The sequence below is a fragment of the Rutidosis leptorrhynchoides genome, chromosome 4 (assembly GCF_046630445.1).
Source record: "Rutidosis leptorrhynchoides isolate AG116_Rl617_1_P2 chromosome 4, CSIRO_AGI_Rlap_v1, whole genome shotgun sequence".
Lineage (NCBI taxonomy): Eukaryota > Viridiplantae > Streptophyta > Magnoliopsida > Asterales > Asteraceae > Rutidosis > Rutidosis leptorrhynchoides.
In genome coordinates, this window is record NC_092336.1 from 513,040,114 (window position 1) to 513,063,820 (window position 23,707).

The following is a 23,707-nucleotide window of genomic DNA, read 5'->3' on the forward strand; positions in this document are numbered from 1 at the left end:
TTAAGTTAATTATAGTTAGGTATATTATCAAATGATATGCATGCCGTCAACTTTCGATGTAATGAAAGATTGTCTTTTCAAAAACGAATGCAATGTTTGTAAGATGTATCATATAGAGGTCAAGTACCTCGAGATGTAATCAACTGTTGTGAATCGTTTATAATCTATATGGACTTTGTCCAGATAGATTAGGACAGGTCTCTACAGTTAGTATCAGAGCGGTGGTCTTAGCAAACCAGGTCTTGCATTAGTGTGTCTAACTGATAGTTGTTTAGATACATTAGTGAGTCTGGACTTTGACCGTGTCTGCATGTCAAAAGTTTTGCTTATCATTTAGTGTCAAAAAATTATTTGCTTATCATCCTTAAAGTCTATACACGTCTTACTGCCTCTATTGCATAGACAGTGTATAGATAAATTCATATCTTAGCATATCTGTTATTGTTACCTTTACCTGACAGCTTCCGTAGATTCCTCCGTAACTTATGGGATTTTAGTATTATATTGCATATGTAAATTATGCATTGCAGGGTACTAATCTACATCCTATAATCTATTTCTTATCGAAAAATCCTTCATCTGATCGTACGAGATGAATCCCTCAACCAGTTCAAATTCCTCGGATTCCGACAGCTATTCCAATATGGAGTTTCACCTAAGCTCCGAAAGCAGTGTCACCAGAATGAATCAACATATCATCCATCCCCAATTCATCTGATGGGTTCGTAGATGACTTAATCAATGGAGACGCGAAGAAGGCCTATCCCCTCCACCAACCGAATTCACCTCTTGGCGAAGAACCTGAAGCACTTACCGGCGAATCTATCTGAAACACCATTTTCACACTCATTTCCAGAGTACCTCGCCACGATTATATTCTATCTACAATTCTAAATCTTATTCATCCGCTCATTCCAACCGATAATCATCCCGGAATAATAGAAGAAGTCAACGAATTTTGCGCTCGAGTAATTGATTTGGAGAATATAGTGCAAAATCTACCAGCTTCAGCAACATCACCGGCACCAATAGTACCATCAATAACAGCACCAGTACCATCAACAATCTATGCCTCAATATCACCATCTATACTTCGAGTATGATCTTCGTTCTACGTATCGTTCTACCTCATTTATCTTCGTTCGACGTGGCGAATATGTAATCTCTAAGGTTTTAGAGATTATTTATTCTAGTTCCAACCGAAAACTAAATGAGTTTAATATTATGTTAACTCATTAAATCCATGGTTACATCTCAAGAAAATATATATGTATATATGTTTTTATAAAGATTGTAATTAAAAATTCTTTTGTACAAACTATTAATGGTGAAAATATTTTAACGGGTAGGTAATACCCGAGGAATATTTAGATTTCACACTAATAAGTTACACTGTACATTCTTCGAATCTGATTCAACAGTCATTTACTATCCTACTTACATTCACCGATATACAAATCCGTTCACCACGGAATAACCATTTTCATCCAATTTCATATTTGGATTTTGATTTATCAGAATTCAACAAGTGGCATAGTGAAGAAAACATTTAACAAAATAAAATTTATTAGAAACAAACAAATTAACTATGAGAAATTTTGTTAAGAATCCACGCTAACTGTTCCTAGCTAATTGTTCCTAGCTAACTGATTACATTTTATTTATCGCAATTTAATTATCGCAAATTACATTCTCGCAATTTTATTTATCATCATTTAATTTCTGTTATTTACTTTACGCACTTTATTTATCGTTATTTAATTTCTGTTATTTATTCTTACGCACTTTAAATATCGGGACACGTATACAAGGTTTTGATATATCATATCGACGCATTTATATATATATTTTGGAATAACCATAGACACTCTATATGCAGTAATGATCGAGTTCTCTATACAGGGTTGAGGTTGATTCTATAATAATATATATAGTTTGAGTTGTGATCGAGTCTGAGACATGTGGTCACGATACATATTAATTAATTCGAATATTATATATTAAATTATATATGAATTATTGGGATGTTAACTGTGGACTATCGACTGTGGACTAATGACATTGGACAATTAAAATGAATTAAAATATTGTTTATAACATATGAAACTAAACATTTCTTCAAGTTTGCCACTTGATTTCATCCTAAACCTCATTGGATCTTAACGATTACAATCTGCGTTCAAACCTTTCTCGATTCTTAAAAACGCCCCAATCTAAAGGATGAACCAACCGCACTTTATCTACTGAAGGAAAGATTTATGCATATAGTTATGCACCTGAAAAACTCTCAGAAACTGAGTAAACGTTTAACACGTAGTTGTGCTAATTCCTTAGTGTTATTATTACTCAAAATAACTTGATAATTCCTTTCAAAGTAGCAAATTTTGTCACAGCTCCAACAAGACAACTTCGACTTTTCGTTCGAAACAACCTTATTGTAACCTTGATATATATGCGTGCTCTTTTATTGTTACCGGGGAACCTTTTATATTCCATTATATTACCAGCAGACGTACCAGCAACCTTGTTACTCCTTGGTGTTAATCTCTCCGACAAATCACTATATTGAAGTCTCATCATGTACTCATCTGCATCTTGTAACAAGAATTGCCATACCAATTACCGAGAATCAGCAAATCTGTATTGTGAGTCTCGCAATGTTTCCACATCAATAGTTATATGTATCCATATAACATTTAGCTCGTAGAACTATGATCTTCCATTCTGAAATTCTGAAAAGCACCCAGTCTGCAAATTAATACTCTAAATTTTTAAAAGTTGAGTGAAGCAACAAAAACTGTAAACGACCTCAACAGCCAAAAGTTGATGATAAAGAATGGTATGTTGGCAAAGCTCAGAAAAAGTTTGAAACTGAAAAACTGATTGAACAAACTACGAAGGAGTCTCTGAACAAATCACAAGGACTAAACTTGTACATTAAGAACCTTGATGATTATGTTTCTGATGAAGTCTTTAGCGAATATCTTGCTCCTTATTTATTCTAAATCCTTGCGAAAGGATTTTCTTCATCAACATTCGATCTTAGAAATTCTGGAAATATCATCATAAATATCTTCGATATTTTCGAGAATATTTTCATAACAATTCTTATCTGAAATCATTAATCTCTTCATGCTATCAGTATTACATCATATAGAAACTATTAGTTTCTATATTCTGTAAACTTTCGAGCTTAAAATATGAATGTTATTGAAGTAATGTTGGGAACTGATGCATGAGTTAGTATAATATAATGACACTTGATCAACGTGATTATATTACAGTAAGTCATGCCGAGTTTTTAATGGGACGTGATGATTCACAGAATCATAACATCATCACGTGCCATGTTACATAACTCTTTCATTCTACTTAACTTTTGAACATATCAAGAAAATATATTCTTGATAGTTCTATCCTCAGTAATTCTGGTAATTTGACAAATCAAATCGTGCTACTATCTTTCCTTTCTACCTTGTATATTATGATAATTCTAAATTCCATACCTATGAAGTCTGGACCATTACTTGCGAAAAGAAAACAAAAGCATGAAGCTCCGAAGTAGAAAGGGAGTATAAATCACAGCAAATAGGAGAGAGCATTAACTATGGATGACAATGATTATAGGAGACAAAAGCTGGGACATTGAAATATAAGGGAAGATATAAAACCCAACAACAACGTAGAAATTACAAACCGTGTATATCAATGTTTATCGCAACATAAAGACACGGGAAAATTAAAAACACTATAACCCCATGTGCAAAGTAGAAGAAAGCAGATTCCTCCGGTGGAAGTTGGAAAAGAAGAATGATTGTTGCAAAAGTAAGGATAAGGACAAGGATCAGATCTGGATTAAGCATTTTCACAATCTTTTGGGATATATGAAGTAAGAAAGAAAGTATAGGAATGGTGAAACTAATGAAACGAAAAAAGTTTTATTTATAATGGGAATATCAGACAGAACAATCGAGGTAGATCATCGTATTTAATTATAGTGATCTTAATTTCCTTACTCGTCGAAGAATCAAATCTCTTAGATTTCGAAGATTTTCTTTGAATTCCGAAATTCAACCAAGAGGACGTCAAAAGTTAAGACGCCTTATTTTCTAAATTCAACCAAGACAACGTCAAAAGTTATGACGAAACTTTAATTCTTATTCCATTCTTTTGTGATAGCTTCACTCGTACATCTCAAATAATCGAATCGTTTTATCTGTATTACTCATAATGATAAAACTCTATTTATCAACTCATATTTGTCATGAAAACATTCTTATTATTAGCTATGACGACCTCGATCAAATTTTGGGACGAAATTTCTTTAACGGGTAGGTACTGTGACGACCCAGAAATTTGTGACCAAATTTAAACTTTAACTTTATATGTTTCCGACACGATAAGCAAAGTCTGTAATATTGATTCTCGAAAATTTTGAAACTGTATTCATGTACTCATTTACCCTTCGACTGCTCTAGATGATTCACGAACAATTAATTGTAAATAGATATGTGAGTATGTATATATAAATAATAATTCGAAATATAATTTGAAGTATTATATGTTGTTATTAAAAATTAATAAAATAAAAATAGGATATTATAATAATTATTATTTAAAATATATCTCTATATATAAATAATGTATATTAAAAATAAATATTAAATGATTGTAATACTCGTTTAATGTTTCGGTTGATATTAAGCAAGTTGAATTCAAACTTATGTAATTTTAAAATAAACGGTGATACGAAAATGAGTTCCATAAATTATAGACTTATTAAAAATGTATTTAGGAACTGTTTATTAAATTTCAGAACTTTTTTTATTTTACCCTGTATTAAGAGGGACAGTTGATATAATTTTTAATTAATAATTTAATGATCAAATTTTATATCATAATGATCAAAATAAATAAATGAACTTAATTTAAAAATTTCGGATTTATTTTTATGAATTATTTTAATCCGCCACTAATGATCAACGGGCCACGATATAATATCTCTAATAAACTAATTTTCTTAATAATTCACACGTTTATTATTATTATTATTATTATTATTATTATTATTATTATTATTATTATTATTATTATTATTATTATTATTATTATTATATTAATTATATTTTTTCTGTTAAAGATAGATCCGTGAATCCAATCCTAATACTGTTTTTGTTTTGGCATCTTTGCATTTGATATCAACTGATTACTTGGAATGTTATATATTACTTTTCTATCTTCTGTTTACCCGTGATTTCATGCCAACCGCCCCACCATCTATTTCTTTTTCAATTCTCATTCCGTTTCTTTTCTAATCATCACTAGGGTATAGGATTATTGTAACCTTATTATTATTAATTATTAGATTATATTTAATAATTATATATATTCATATATCTCTATATATATATACATACATGTGTTGTACTAGACTTATAAACACACACAATCACACTAACACATATATAAACATTACAAACAATCACCATAGTTTCCACAACAACCAACCCATATCAACAATCACCACTTTAAACACATGCAACTTGCAGCTGCTACTGTTCTGAACTCGTTTCCGTTTTAGTTCAACATGAACATCATACTACCACTACGGTTAACCCTCGTGAAACCATCTAGATCAACCATCTATCAAACCCACTTCATATTCACCTCCTTCTTTGGCAACCTTGGCCATCACCACCAAGACCACCCTTGTAAACACCAACAACCGCCACCTTTCTTTATTATTTTGTTTGTTTTGCGGTTTCATGATTAAACATCACAGACCGTCAACCACTTTGAACCCACAACCGAAACCATCAAACCTACATCACTACACACCTGCTGCTCGGGTTCTTTTTAACTTCAAGACCCCATCGTGATACACTGCTGCTACTGTCGTTATGAACCATCACCAAACAACCACCATCAAAACCCAACACCATTGATTCCCCTAAATTTCTGTTATCGATTCTGTTTAGAAAAACCATCAAAACCATTTACTATATGTTTCTGTTGTAAAACAACTCAATCATCACCACCCTCGAAATTTTTGTCGCCTGCTACTACACCTTATTTGCTGTTTTCGTGATATACAAACACCATCAATTATAACTACAGCTGCTATAAATTTTCTGTTCTATCCAGCTCTACAAACCCCAAAACGTGCTCCGACTACTTCTATTTTGGTACCCGATTACTGCAGCCACTGCTATTGTTCTGTTTGAAACCGTCGACAACTCAAAACCGGTTATAATGGTTCATTATTGTTCAGCGACAGATGAGCCTCCTGTGATGTTAATTATTCGCTCAAAGTGATAAAGTTTTTCATGGATAAACTTTTGATTATATTAAATGATTTATAAGGTCACTTTTAAATTGTTTAATCAATTGGTTTGGATGGTGGCAGACAAGGAATTGTTTCTTGAAAGATTAGTAGAGTATTATAACATATATGATCGTACTTTACACATTAAAAGGGTAGTGGATTAAAATAGGACTTATTGGCCGACCAGAGGTTAAACGAAGTGATGTTAAATTATGTATTTTTTTTATGAAGTGATTATGTCGGTGATTAAATAAAACCATGATGATAATCATGTTAGAAATCGAGATGGAGATCACAGCTGTATGAATGATCGAACATAATGATCTTAATGATATATACAATGATGATGAACTGTAGTTTAAAGAAGAAGAAATAAACAGATTGAAATACGGTTAATATTTTGATTATTGAGAGTGAAATCAGAATTGAATTATAGCGGATTGGTTAGGAGTCTTATGGGTGAATGGGAGGTCATGGTTCGAGCCTTGGCAACAACGTTTTATTTTTAAGGATATCATTGGGTTAGCGAGACATCGCGGGTTCAAACCCGGACTTGGGCATTTTTTTTAAGGACTACTTCATTGAGGTAGTTTACTTATTACTCATTTTTTTTTTATTATTATTGATATTATTAGTTATCATTGTTACTAGGTTAGTACTAATATGAAGAACATAATTATTAATATTGTTAATACAAGTAATGTTAATATCATTATTGTTAATATTAGTAATATAATTATTATCATTTCTATAAAAAAAATTATTATTCTTAGTATTAAAATGATTAATAAAATTATTGTTATTATTATTACCAACATTGATATTAAAATTAACATTATTATTATCATTTAGGTTATTATTATTAGTATCATTATTGAAATTATTATTAATACCATTTATATTGAAAATTATCAATTATCGAGAGTATCATTTTTATTATCACTTTTATTGTTATTATTACAAATAAATATTATTTTGTCAAAAATACATTACAAATATGTTAATATTATATATTACTAAATTTTTATGACATCAAGTAAGCTATATATAAAATATATTAATTAATACTCTTATCATATATAAACCTTGAAATAAATTTCTATTTGTAATATATTTTGATAAATGATAAATATTATATTATTAAACTACTTTAATAAATATTTACTATATTAATATTAATAAATGTAATATAGAAATAAATATTAACTACCTAAAATACATAGGATAAATATAACTTAATTAGTAATATGATGTGTAAATTATTAATATATCAACTTGTTAGTTGTTATTATATGTTTTAATATATATAACTGATATAGGTTCGTGAATCCGATGCCAACCTTGCATTGTTCAGTATTGTCGTATGAATATTTTTACTACAAAATATCGTATTGTGAGTTTCATTTGCTCCCTTTTTAAATGCTTTTGCAATATATATTTTTGGGACTGAGAATACATGCGTTGCTTTTATAAATGTTTTACGAAATAGACACAAGTACTTAAAATTACATTCTATGGTTGGATTATTAACCGAATATCGCCCTTCAAGTCTGGTAACCTAAGAATTTAGGGAAATGGACCCTGATTGATGCGAATCCTAAAGATAGATCTATGGACCTTGAAAAGTCCCATTCGGGGTACGAATGCTTTAGTACTTCGAGATTATTATACAGACGAGAGGTTCTGTTTTGGGGATATTCTATGCATTAAGTTAACGTCGGTTACCAGGTGTTCAATCCATATGAATGATTTTTATCTCTATGCCGTGTGAAATGCCTGATATGAGATTATGTTTATGAGAAATGGAAATGAAAATCTTGTGGTCTATTATATTATTGAAAAATGATTATTTATGATAAACTAATGAACTCACCAACCTTTTGCTTGACACTTGAAAGCATGTTTATTCTTAGGTATGAAAGAAATATTCTGCTGTGCATTTGCTAATTTTAGGCATGTTTCTTAGAGTTATTTATGACATTTTCAAAAGACGTTGCATTCGAGTCGTTGAGTTCATCAAGATTATTATTAAGTTAATTATAGTTAGATATATTATCAAATGATATGCATGCCGTCAACTTTCGATTTAATGAAAGATTGTCTTTTCAAAAATGAATGCAATGTTTGTAAGATGTATCATATAGAGGTCAAGTACCTCGCGATGTAATCAACTGTTGTGAATCGTTTATAATCAATATGGACTTTGTCCGGATAGATTAAGACGGGTCTCTACACAAAGTGGACCTCTCAACAGAGACTCGTAATCATAATTCAATGTATCTGACAAATCAATCATTTGATATTATCTTCTAATTCCATCGATAATCATATTGAAACAAATACGTTCACGTAAAGTATTATACTTTTAATACTTTGTTAACGTTCTCAAGTTATAATATATATACATATACATATATATATATATATATATATATATATATATATATATATATATATATATATATATATATATATATATATATATATATATATATATATATATATATATATATATATATATATATATATATATATATATATATATATATATATATATATATATATATATATATATATATATATTCATATTCAATTATATAATGGTTCTTGAATCGTCGAAATTTGGTCGAGGTTAAATGAGTGTATGAACACAGTTTAAAATTCTTGAGATTCAACTTACAAACTTTGCTTATCGTTTCGGGAATATATAAAGATTAAAGTTTAAATTTGGTCGGAAATTTCCGGGTTATCACAGTACCTACCCGTTAAAGAAATTTCGTCCCGAAATTTGATTGAGGTGGTCATGGCTGACAATAAGTATGTTTTCATGACGCATATAAGCTGAAGATTAGGGTTTTATCATCATTGAGTAATATGAATAATACCATTTGATTTTGTGAAGAGTACGAGTGAAGTTATCACCAAAAGAGTGAATTGAGTAGGTATAGATTCGTCATATCTTTTGACGTAGATAGGATTGATTTTCAAGTTCAAGAGATTTGGAGAAATTCTTCGTAATAAGATTTGATTCTCCGGTAACCAAGGAAATTAGGATCCGCTTTAAATGTGATCATCCATTTTGATTGCTCTGTCGGAGATTTTCCTATAAATCCACCTCCTTCATTTCCTTACAACTCACACCTTCTATTCTTCCTCCCTCAACACATTTTTTTTAAGTATTCGTCAATATGCTCCATCCAGTTCTGATTCTCGATATACTTCTAACCTTCATATCGGTCATTCTTCTTTTTCATCTACCGCTGGAAGAATCTATTTACTTCTACTATACTCTTGGGTTTATAGTGTTTCTAGTTCTCCCGTGTCTTTATATTGCTATATGCATCGACATATACGGTTTATAATTTCTGGGTGGTTGTTGGGTTTTATATCTTCCCTTATATTTCGATGTCCCTGCTTCTGTCTTCTATAATCATTGTCATCTCTAATTACTGCTCTCTTTTATTTACTGCAATTTATATCTCAATTTTCTATTTCGGAGCTTTGTCCTTTCGTTTCTTCTTCTTGCGATTAAGCACCGCTTGTAATGGTACATAATTCGCAGATATGAATTTCGGAATGACTATAGTAAATGTTCTAAGAAGAAATTTGTAATGGCACGATCTTGATTTGTTAAATTACTAGAATACCTCAGAAAAGGCCGAATCATCAAGAAATATTTTCTTGATATTTTAGAGGTTAAATAGAATACAAGAGTCGTATAACATGGTACATGATGATATTATGATCTATGAATCATCATGTTCCATTTAGAAACTCAGCATGACTTACTGTAATATAATCACGTTGATTAAGTGTCATTATATTATACTAACTCATGCTTCAGTTTCCAACACTACTTCAAAAATATTCCTATTTTAAACTCGAATGTTTCAGAATTTAGAAACGAAAATAGTTTCTTTTATGATGTAATACAGATAACGCGAAGAGGTAAATGATTTCAGATAAGAATAATTATGAAAATATCTTCAGAAATATGAAAGATATTTATAATGAAAGATACGATGATATCTTAGATTTTCTAATATCAGAGGATGATGAAGAATATTGTCCGCAGGGGTTTAGAGTCAGGAGCAAGGTATTCGTTAATGACTTCAGCAGGTACTGAATCATTTAGATTCTTTGAAGGCAGGTTCAGTCTTTGTGATTTGTCCACAGCCTCCTTCATGCTTTGCTCAATCTGTTTTCCAGTTCCAAAACTTCTCTTTTTCTGAGCTTTGCCAATACACTAATCTTTATCATCAAACTTTTTACTGCTAAGGTCGTTTACAGTTTTTGTTGCTTCATCAGCATTTCGAGAACTAGTTCGCGGTTCAGAGTGTTTTTCAGAAACTTCACATTCGAAGTATGTAAGCCTTGGAGATAGACGTTATATGTATAACTGTTGGCGTCAACATGCTGCGAGATTTCGAAATACTGATTGCTAATTTCCGATGATTTGTATGGCAATTCTCGTTACAAGATGCGAATGAGTAAATGATGGGGTTTCGGTAATTATAATGATTCTTCGGAAGGTCAAAGATTAGTGAAGTTGTGATTAAGTTTATTGCTAGTGTTGTGAAACATGAAAGGTTCTCCGGTAACAAAAGGGTAATCATATATATCAAGATTATGATAAGGCTACTCCGAATGAAAAATCGAAGTTGTCTTGCTGGAGCTGTTATAGAATTTGCTACTTTGAAAAGGAATTGCAAAGTTATTTTTGCTAATAAATGCCAAAAGATCTGACACAGATCTGTGTTAAATTATGACTTTGGTTTTGAGAGCTTTTTAAGTACATAACTGTAGGTAATATGTGGTTGAATCATCATCTCGATTGCTCATTATTTGAAGTGTCTTCAGAAATTTTTGAAGGGTTTGAACACAGATTGTAATCGTTAATATACATTTGATGTTCTAACACCGTTTTGAAGTCAAAGTATAGCTTTGAAAGATGTAAGAATCTAAAAGTGATGGTACCGGTTATATTTTGTATTGAATTCTGAGGTTTCAAAATCAGAATATATAATTGGGTTTGAATAAGTATTGTTGTTTTGATTGCTATGAAAGAATGTATATTATTGTGAAAGTAGGAAGTATAGTTGATAATTTGCTTAATCAGATTCGAAGAATGTAACATATTAATTGTGTGTGTATATATATATATCTCTCGGGTATTACCTACCCGTTAAAAAAAATTCACAATTAATATTTTTTACAAAAGAATTTTATTACAGTCTTTATGAAAATATATATGTATATATTCTCTTCAGATGTAACATAGATTTCAATGAGTCAATACTGAATTAAACTCATTCAATTTACGGTTGAAACCAGAATTGAATAATCCCTTGAAGGCTTTAGAGATTACATAAGTATTTCTTCAATAATATTGAAATTATGAATTAATACTTCGTTATTTGTTGAGGCGTGATGTTGGTTTTCGTTAAATTCTTGTGAACTTCGCAAAGTACGAATGATGTTATCTGAAAAGTTTCGGTTACATCGATGATGAAAGTGAAAAATCAAATATATACTTGATTTATTAGGAATTGGAATTTGTTGAATTGAGACAGAGATTGTAGTTAACGATGGTTAAGTTGCGGGCGAAGGACGTACATTATTGAATATTTGTAATATGAATTAACCGAGTAGTTAAGATTCACACATAATAGCTTAGCACGGAAAGATTTATTTTTTATTTCAATATATATATATATATATATATATATATATATATATATATATATATATATATATATATATATAATATACATATAATTTCTTCAGAGGGAATGAGTTAATTCTTCATAACTCGTTGATACAATATACGCGTTATTGATTCGTAATGATGTCCACAGTGATTCTTGAACTGACGGAGTTTGTGATGTTATAGGTGTTGTTGATTCTGATGTTGACTGTACTAACGATGCTGGTGACGCTGACGGTACTGTTGATGCTGTTGGTAAAACAAGTTTAGCTTGTTAATCACACACCATTTTTGTCAGGGTTTCTACTCTTCCTTCTATCATTTGGTTCGCTTAACTGATTTATGGTTAGGGTTAGATTAGATAATCTCTAAGACTTTAGAGATTACATAATCGTCGCGGAATGTTTCTCCAATGAAGTTATGAATTAATACTTCGTCAGTTATTGTTGTTGGTACTCCTTGGTATCTATGGTGCGTATGATGTTGATGCTCGTGGGACAGATTGTGAAGTTGAGGTTTACGACGCGGTTGTGGTTGGAGGTGATAATGGTACTGTTGGCGTTAATGATGGTGGTACTGGTTATGCTGCTGGTGCTGCTGCTGGTGTTTGTAATCTCTGCACCATATTCCCCAAAGCCACTAGCTTCAGGTTCATCACCAAGAGGGCAATGTGGTGGATGGAAGGGATCACCTTCTTCTTGTCTCCAATGATTGAGGAGGCTACAAACCTATCCCCAATTCATCCAGAATAGATGATGGCTGATTGGTTGATCCATTCCGGTCACACTGCTTTCGGAGCTTGAGTGAGATTTCATTTCGGAATCCGAGTGACTTGAACTGATGACGAATTCCATTTCGTACGATTAAATAAATTATTTTTCGATATGAAATGATTTTCTGGCTATCGTATGGTATTCTATTTACATAGAATATCTATATATATATAGAGCAAAAGATTTCTTAGATTACGGAGGAATTTACGGGATATGTCGGGCAAAGTTTACAGTAACAGATACGCTAGGATATGAATTAGCAGATACGCTAAGATATGAATTTTTGTCTATACACTATTCATGCAATCAATGCAATAAGATGTATCTAGACTAAGAAGGATAAGCAGGTAATTTCCTAAGGATGATAAGTAGATGATTTCCGACACAAAATGATAAGCAAAACTTTTGACATGCAGACACGGTCGAAGTCCAGACTCACTAATGTATCCTAACGACTTATCAGTTAGACACACTAATGCAGACATGGTTTTCTAAGACCACCACTCTGATACCACATGTAAAGACCCATCCTAATCCATAAGAACGAATACAATAACATATGATTACATCGCGAGGTATTTGACCTCTATATGATACATTTTACAAACATTGCATTCGTTTTAAAAGAAAATCTTTCATTACATCGAAAGTTGAAAGACATGCATACCATTTCATAATATCCATCTATAAATGCTCTAATCTAACATTTACTTAATCATAATCTTTACTGAACTCAACGACTTGAATGCAACATCTTTTGAAATATGCCATGAATGATTCCAAGTAATATCTTTAAAATGAGCTAATGCACAGCGGAAGATTTCTTTAATACCTGAGAATAAACATGCTTTAAAGTGTCAACCAAAAGTTTGGTGAGTTTATTAGTTTATCATAATTATTCATTTCCATCATTTTAATAAACCACAAGAATTTCATTTAATATATAATATATTTAATCTTTAGAATTAATTAAATATTATATTATATTTACGTGCGTAGTAAAAATATAATTTTTGTTCAAATGACTCGTACATTGTCACTCGACTCATGTTCCACTTTTGGTTTTTCGAGCGCACTTTCGTACATTTAGAAAACTAGCCTTTTACGTTACGCGACGTGTACCATTATTGATAATTTGACTTACTCATCAATAAATTACCTTAAAAAAAATGTAGTTTATAAAATTGAGCGTTGTGGTCATTTGCTTCTATAAATCAGTGACTCATTGTTTATCAAAATATATTATTTTAAATCAGGACGTTTTATGACAAGGTTATTATTATAATTTATCACTTTGTAAAAAAATATATATTTATGGTTTCATTTAGAACTATAAACTTATATATTTAGAAGTATTATAATATTTAGTTTTTCAAAAGATATATATATTTCGTAGTTTAGTTTAGATTGTTTACATAATAGAAAAATCATTATCTTATATAACGTTTTCCTTTTAACTAAATAAAATTTGTTTATGTACTAGCGTTTATTTCGACTTCTTAGCATAACCAAATCTCAATCGAGTCACTAAGCGAGTGTTACTATTGTTTACTTTTGAAATCATATATAATTAATGAACACGTTTTTAAATATACATTGCAAGTTAAATCACAGACTCTTATCATTTATAACTTGTCAAAAGGTTTCTTGAAAGATTCTAAAGTTTGGGATAACGTTTGACCTTTACACTTATCCTAATGACTCAATAATAAATTGTCAAAAGTGATTCTAGATGTTTATAAAACTATATTCATTTTTAAAGAAAACGTGATGTTCAATTTGTCTTTCCAACATTTTCAACGATAAAAGATAATTTTAAAGTCTTATAATATGTTCCTACTTCTCGACAATTTATATTGTTTATTTTAAATCCTTATATATATATATATATATATATATATATATATATATATATATATATATATATATATATATATATATATATATATATATATATATATATATATATATATACACTACAAGAAAATTAATATTATTTCTTTTTATGTGTTCAAAACGTATTTGTAACAAAGTTCTGTTTAGATGGAAAGACATTTTCATAAGTTTGAAACTAAATCGAGAAATTATAAATTTGGTTTTCCAGAATCAGTTATATTTCAAATCATCCTTTTTTAAAAGGTTTTATTATATCGTAAAACGTTTTTAATATTATGAAACTAAATAATTAACTTATTAAGAGGTACTAGACAATCATCGTAAAGCATGCACTGAAAGTCAAACAGAAATCTTCACTAACATTTGTCCGGTTCTCGTTAATTGACACTTTCGTTCTTTCATGTAATTCACTTTACCAATCTTCCAAATATTGTTAAAAAGAAAGGTTTCCTAAATCAAAGTGGACCTCTCAACAGAGACTCGTAATCATAATTCAATGTATCTGACAAATCAATCATTTGATATTATCTTCTAATTCCATCGATAATCATATTGAAACAAATACGTTCACGTAAAGTATTATACTTTTAATACTTTGTTAACGTTCTCAAGTTATAATATATATACATATACATACATATATATATATTCATATTCAATTATATAATGGTTCGTGAATCGTCAGAATTTGGTCGAGGTTAAATGAGTGTATAAACACAGTTTAAAATTCTTGAGATTCAACTTACAAACTTTGCTTATCGTGTCGGGAATATATAAAGATTAAATTTTAAATTTGGTCGGAAATTTCTGGGTTGTCACAATAAAGGAAAAGGTGAAGGCTCAGTGAAATAAGACTATTGAGTTCTTGTATTTCCAGGTGAGTGGGACTAGCCTAATGTTTATAAGTATTTAGTAGCGGGTTATGCTACTGTTACCTTGGCTTACTCATTTGAATACTTAGTATATGATATACTGTGCTATATTATGTGACTTGTTGTGGCCACCCTGGATGCTGACTACGGGTTAGTAGTCTGGTAGTGATATTGCCGATTGCGGGTTTTGTAGCGGCAACTGGCTTACATGTGGGGCAGCTATGGTTTTGTAGCTATGCCAAATTTGTAAGTTGGGCAAGAGGCAGGAATGAGTCTTTCTAGTTCAGGAATTACTATTCGCGTAGTATAGTTGAATGATGCACCCCCTGCATCTGGATACTATGCGAGGGAGACAGTAATTGGAATTATCGGTATACTCCAGCTTGATCAATTGGAGTTAAGGGCCTAGCCAGGCCGCCGATCCTCTTGTTATAAAGACCTTGTTTGTGTATTGGCTAGCTTGATGCTATATGCTTATACCTGTTAGGACTGTGCCATTTACTTAGCCTTGTGCTACACTTCCTCCCATGCAGGTAGACTTGTATGCTAGGGTTTTTGGGAGGAGCTTGCTGTTTTGATGGATATGTTTGAAGAACAAATTCTGATGTCTTTTGTATAACATAATATTAGTTGTTTAATGTAACGCCTGATAAATTATAATAATCATGTGGTATTGTAAAACTTAAGTATTATATGTATAAAGTTTCCGCTGTGTATATTTAAAAAAAAATGGACGGTGTTACAACTTGGTATCAGAGCGTAGGTTTGGCAACGTGTACACATGGATGTCATGTTCCCAAACCTTCGACAGTGTGTCAAATGTAGTGACCCGAACTTTTCCATGTTTATATATATTAATTGAGATTGATATTTACATGACTAAATGTTTCCAACATGTTAAGCAATCAAACTTGTTAAGACATGATTAAATGAAATAAGTTTCATATAGACAATTGATCACCCAAGTTGACTGGCGATTCACGAACGTTACAAAATTGTAAAAACTACATGTTGTGGTATATATAGACATATATATATGGTTGACATAAGATTATGATGAGTAAGTATCTCACTAAATATATTAACAATGTGTGATATACATAAGAAATGAGATTACTAAGTTAAGAAACTCGAAATGATATATATAACGATTATCGTTATGATAACATCTACTAAATACATATGTATCATATTATGATATTGATACACTATATTTAACATGATAAAATGATATTTAAATATATCATTAAGTGTGTTAACAATGAACTACATATATAAAAACAAGACTACTAACTCAAGAATTACGAAACGAGACTTATATGTAACGATTATCGTTGTAACGATATTTTAATGTATATATCATATTAAGAGATATTCATACATCATAATATCATGATAATATAATAATTTAACATCTCATTTGATATAATAAACATTGGGTTAACAACATTAATTGAGATCGTTAACTTAAAGGTTTCAAAACAACACTTACATGTAACGACTAACGAAGACTTAACGACTCTATTAGAATGTATATACATGTTGTGTTTTGATATGTATTCTTACACTTTTGAAAGACTTCAAGACACATATCAAAGTACTTCTACTTAACAAAAATTATTACAATTACATCCTCGTTCAGTTTCATCAACAATTCTACTCGTATGCACCCGTATTCGTACTCGTACAATACACATCTTTTAGATGTATGTACTCTTGGTATATACACTCCAATGATCAGCTCTTAGCAGCCCATGTGAGTCACCTAACACATGTGGGAACCATCATTTGGCAACTAGCATGAAATATCTCATAAAATTACAAAAATATTAGTAATCATTCATGACTTATTTACATGAAAACAAAATTACATATCCTTTATATCTAATCCATATACCAATGACCAAAAACACCTACAAACACTTTCATTCTTCAATTTTCTTCATCTAATTGATCTCTCTCAAGTTCCATCTTCAAGTTCTAAGTGTTCTTCATAAATTCAATAAGTATAGTTTCATAAAAATCAAGAATACTACCAAGTTTGCAAGTTTACTTCCAAGCTTTCTAATCCATTCCAAGTAATCATCTAAGATCAAGGAACCTTTGTTATTTATAGTAGGTTATCTTTCTAATTCAAGGTAATATTCATATTCAAACTTTGATTCAATTTCTACAACTATAACAATCTTATTTCGAGTGAAAATCTTACTTGAACTGTTTTCGTGTCATTATTCTGCTTCAAGAACTTTCAAGCCATCCAAGGATCCTTTGAAGCTAGATCCATTTTTCTCATTTCCAGTAGTTTTATCCAGAAAACTTGAGGTAGTAATGATATTCATAACATCATTTGATTCATACATATAAAGCTATCTTATTCGAAGGTTTAAACTTGTAATCACTCGAACATAGTTTAGTTAATTCTAAACTTGTTCGCAAACAAAAGTTAATCCTTATAACTTGACTTTTAAAATCAACTAAACACATATTCTATATCTATATGATATGCTAACTTAATGATTTAAAACCTGGAAACACGGTGAACACCATAAAATCGGATATACGCCGTCGTAGTGAATCCGGGGGCTGTTTTGGTTTGGATAATTAAAAACTATGATAAACTTTGATTTAAAAGTTGTTCTTCTGGGAAAATGATTTTTCATATGAACATGAAACTATATCTAAAAATCTTGGTTAAACTCAAAGTGAAAGTATGTTTTTCAAAATGGTCATCAAGATGTCGTTCTTTCGACGAAAATGACTACCTCTTTAGTAATTGACATGTAACTTAAATTTCCGACTATAAACCTATAATTTTTCTGTTTGGATTCTTAAATTAGAGTTCAATATGAAACCATAGCAATTTGATTCACTCAAAACGGATTTAAAATGAAGAAGTTATGGGTAAAACAAGATTGGATATTTTTGATCTTTTTAGCTACGGGAAATGTTTAACAAATCTATACAAATCATAACCTAGCTAACTTATATTGTATTATACATGTATTCTAATATATTATGTAATCTTGGGATACCATAGACACGTATGCAAATGTTTTGAAATATCATATCGACCCATGTATATATATTATTTGGAACAACCATAGACACTATATATGCAGTAATGTTGGAGTTAGCTATACAGGGTTGAGGTTGATTCCAAAAAATATATATACTTTGAGTTGTGATCTAGCCTGAGACGTGTATATACTGGGTCGTGGATTGATTCAAGATAATATATATATCGATTTATTTCTGTACATCTAACTGTGGATAACTAGTTGTAGGTTTCTAATGAGGACAGCTGACTTAATACACTCAAATCTTTAAAACATAATAAAAATGGTTGTAATTATATTTTGATCATACTTTGATATATATGTACATATTTGTATAGGTTCGTGAATCGATCCGTGGCCAAGTCTTATTTCCAAGGAAGGAAATATCTGTGAAAGTGAGTTATAGTCCCACTTTCAAAATCTAATATTTTTGGGATGAGAATACATGCAGGTTTTATAAATGATTTACAAAATAGACACAAGTACGTGAAAGTACATTCTATGGTTGAATTATTGAAATCGAATATGCCCTTTTTTATTAAGTCTGGTAATCTAAGAATTAGGGAACAGACACCCTAATTGACTCGAATCCTAAAGATAGATCTATTGGGCCTAACAAACCCCATCCAAAGTACCGAATGCTTTAGTACTTAGAAATTTATATCATATCCGAAGGGTATCCCGGAATGATGGGGATATTCTTATATATGCATCTTGTTAATGTCGGTTACCAGGTGTTCACCATATGAATGATGTTTATCTCTATGTATGGGATGTGTATTGAAATATGAAATCTTGTGGTCTATTGTTACGATTTGATATATATAGGTTAAACCTATAACTCACCAACATTTTTTTTGACGTTTAAAGCATGTTTATTCTCAGGTGAATATTAAGAGCTTCCGCTTTTGCATACTAAAATAAGGACAAGATTTGGAGTCCATGTTTGTATGATATTGTGTAAAAACTGCATTCAAGAAACATATGTCGATGTAATATATTTCTATTGTAAACCATTATGTAATGGTCGTGTGTAAACAGTATATTTTAGATTATCATTATTTGATAATCTACGTAATGTTTTTAAAACCTTTATTGATATAATAAAGGTTATGGTTGTTTTAAAAATGAATGCAATCTTTGAAAAACGTCTCATATAGAGGTCAAAACCTCGCAACGAAATCAATTAATATGGAACGTTTATAATCAATATGAATGGGACATTTCATCAAACATATCCTTGGGAGACAAGCTAAGTGAATGTAGAGAATGGTATGATAGTCTGTAGGTACTAATGGATTATCCACTAAGCTTTTATAAGATGATGTGTAGTACAGGTGAAAGATGACTGACGAAAGGCAGGATGTCCGAGCTCCACCTACCCCCGAAATCTTCAGAGCTCCACCTGAAGGGGAAGACTCAGACACTGATCAGCAAGAGTACATCCAACGATTGGAGAGTCGATTAAAAGAATCTCGAGACCAGATAACTGAGCTAGAAGGTATTGTTTCTGCAGGTCCAACGACGGGTAATGATGATACTGCACCTCCAGGGTTTTCTGTACCTTAGTTTGGGTCTGCATCGGGGGGAACTTCATCACAACCACAACAGTTCCAAGTTCCGTTGCCATTTCCACAATTTCAAATGCCACCTCAGCAACAGTCACAGCCTCAACAGGGATACCAAAACCCGGGTCAAGTTACGTATCCCTACGCGATTCAAATGTGGCAGCCACCAACAACTGAAACAAAGAAAAAGTGTACTTTTAAGAAATTTTTTGAATGCAAACCTCCAGAGTATGTTGGTAGTTCTAATCCTACTGAAACCTTTGATTGGTTATGTGAGGTAGATCGAGCATTGGAAGCCTATCAATGCGAGCCCGAATTACGTGTAACTTATGCCATCAAATTGTTAAAAAAGAAAGCAATGGGTTGGTGGGATTCAATAACTTCTCAGATGTCGAAGGAAATGTTGAACCAGGTGACTTGGGAACAATTTGCAGCTAAGGTATGCGAACAGTATTGCACTCCTTATGAGATCTCAAGAATGAAGCGGGAATTTATGAATCTGAAGATGACCAGACAGATGACAATTGACGAAGTGATCGAGAAGTTCACGGACAAGCTTCGCTTTGTACAACAGTGGCTTCCTGATGAATAATCTAAGATTGACTAGTTTGTGGAAATGATCTTGCCAGAATACAGATCATTGGTAAGAATGGCACCTTCGTTACCTCAAGCTTTTGCAATAGCCAAGATGGTGGAAGGAGACATTAAGGCGGCCAGAGAAATTCAAAATGAACCAGTGACGCAACCCAAGCAAGCGTCAAGTTAAGGTAGTTTTAAATTAAAGAAGTCTCATGGTGGTCAACAGAAGGGAAGATTTTCCCAAAGTGGTAGTAGTTCGAACCAGAGGGTGTGGTGCAATGGTTGTAAATCGACTCATGCGGGTCCTTGTACTAATTTGACAAAGAGGTGCATGCGGTGCGGAGTAATGGGTCATGATATTCAGGCTTGCTCATTCAAAGAAAATGTTTGCTAGAATTTCCATAAATCAGGGCACAGATCAGTTGATTGTCCTTCTGCAAGAAAGATGAGTTCTGGGGTAGGGGCAGGAGCAACGACAGTGTCAGTTGGGGGATCTTCAGCTTCGTCAACTGGACAGAAGCGTAAGACTCCTCCAAGACCTAAAGCAAGAGCCTTCCAAATGTCGGTAGACACAGCTACTACTGCCGACGATGCTATCACCGGTATGTTTTTGGTTAACTCTACACCTGCTCATGTATTGTTTGATTGTGGAGCCAATCGTTCTTTTATGGCTACTAGATTCTGTGATAAGTTAAACTTGCCTGTTTCTATGTTACCTAAACCGTTAGAAGTGGAAGTATCCAGTGGTAAGACCGTTCCAGTCACAACATCTGTGTCTGGAATAACTATAGAAATAGATGGGAGTGTATTTCCTGTGACTTGTTTAGTGATGCCTATACCTAGCTTTGATGTAGTTCTAGGTATGAACTGGTTGAGTTGCCATAAGGCAAGTATAAAATGTCATAAGAAACTGATTTCTTTCCCTTTATCTGATGGGACACGTGTTATAGCCCGGGGCGAACGGGTTGGGTTTGGTTGTCCTTTAATTTCGATGATGAAGGCTCGGAAATCGATAGTAAAGGGATATGATACGTTTCTCGCGTATGTAATTGATGCTAAGAAAGAGAAAAAGACGGTAGCTGATATTGCAGTAGTGCGTGACTTCCCAGAAGTATTTCCAGATGAATTACCGGGTTTGCCGCCAGTTAGGTAAGTAGAATATAGAATTGAGTTGATGCCAGGATCTACACCAGTGGCTAAAGCTCCTTATAGGTTAGCTCCGTCCGAGATTCGTGACATGATGACGCAAATTCAGGATTTGCTAGATCGTGGGTTTATACGACCGAGTTCATCACCGTGGGGTGCTCCAGTGTTATTCGTGAAAAAGAAAGATGGTACGCTCCGAATGTATATTGATTATTGGGAATTGAACAAAAGAACCGCGAAGAATAAGTATCCTCTTCTGAGGATAGATGATTTATTCGATCAACTTCAAGAAGCTTCGTTCTTTTCGAAAATAGATTTACGTTCCGGGTATCATCAGGTTCGTGTTGCTGCATCTAATATTCTGAAAACAACATTTTGTACTAGGTACGGTCATTATGAGTTTTTGATGCTGCCGTTTGGGTTAACGAATGCGCCAGCAATTTTTATGGATTTAATGAATCGGGTGTGTCGATAGTTTTTTGATAAGTTTGTCATAGTATTTATTGACGACATTCTGATCTATTCAAAGACAGAGTCTGAGCATGCTGATCACCTACGTCAAGTATTAGAATTGTTGAAACGAAAACATCTATACGCCAAGTTTTCCAAATGTGAATTTTGGTTACGTGAAGTTCAGTTTTTGGGTCATGTTATTTGCCAAGAGGGTATTAAAGTAGATCCTTCCAAAATAGAAGCGGTAATGAATTGAAATGCACCGAAGACTCCGACTAAAATTAAGAGTTTTCTGGGTTTGGTAGGGTATTACCGTAGATTTATCAAGGATTTCTCTAAGATTGTGGGTCCATTAACAAAGTTAACTAGAAAAGATGTATCTTTTCAATGGGGCGATGAACAGGAGAAAGCATTTCAGACATTGAAGCAGCTATTATGTCAAGCTCCAATATTAGCATTACCCGAGGATACTGATGATTTTATGGTATATTGTGATGCGTCATATGCGGGTATGGGTTGTGTGTTAATGCAGCGAGAGAAGGTTATAGCGTCTGCTTCACGGCAGTTGAAAACTCATGAAAAGAATTATCCAGTACATGACTTAGAAATGGCAGCAGTGGTTTTTGCTTTAAAGCTATGGAGACATTATTTATACGGTACGCACTGCCTTATTTGTACAGATCATAATAGTTTACAGTATATCTTTTCTCAAAAAGAGTTCAATATGCGACAGAGACGGTGGCAATAATTAATAAAAGATTATGATTGTGAAATCCGCTATCATCCGGGTAAGGCAAATGTAGTCGCTGATGCTTTAAGCCGAAAGGGATCCATTGACAATGTGAAAGTTATGCGAATTGAAATTGTATCGAATCTGATTGAGCGATTAAAGATGACGCAGTTAGAAGCATTGAGGGATGAACCTTTAAAATCCGAGCTTTCAATTAAGAGAAAAAGGGATTTAACTGACGATTCTCGTGGATTAAAAACCTTCAACAATCGAATATGGGTTCCTTTACTTGGAGAATTGAGGGAACTAAATATGAATGAGGCGCACAAATCAAGATTATCTATCCATCCTGGAAGTACAAAGATGTACCATGATTTGAAAACCATGTATTGGTGGCCGACAATGAAGAAAGACATCGCGCATTTTGTGAAAAAATGTCATATCTGCGCCCAAGTTAAAGCGGAACATCAAAAACCCTATGGATCGTTACGTCAATTAGAAATTCCAGAATGGAAATGGGAACATATAACGATGGATTTTATAACTAAGTTACCCCGAACCCAGAAAGGACACGATATGATTTGGGTGATTGTTGATCGATT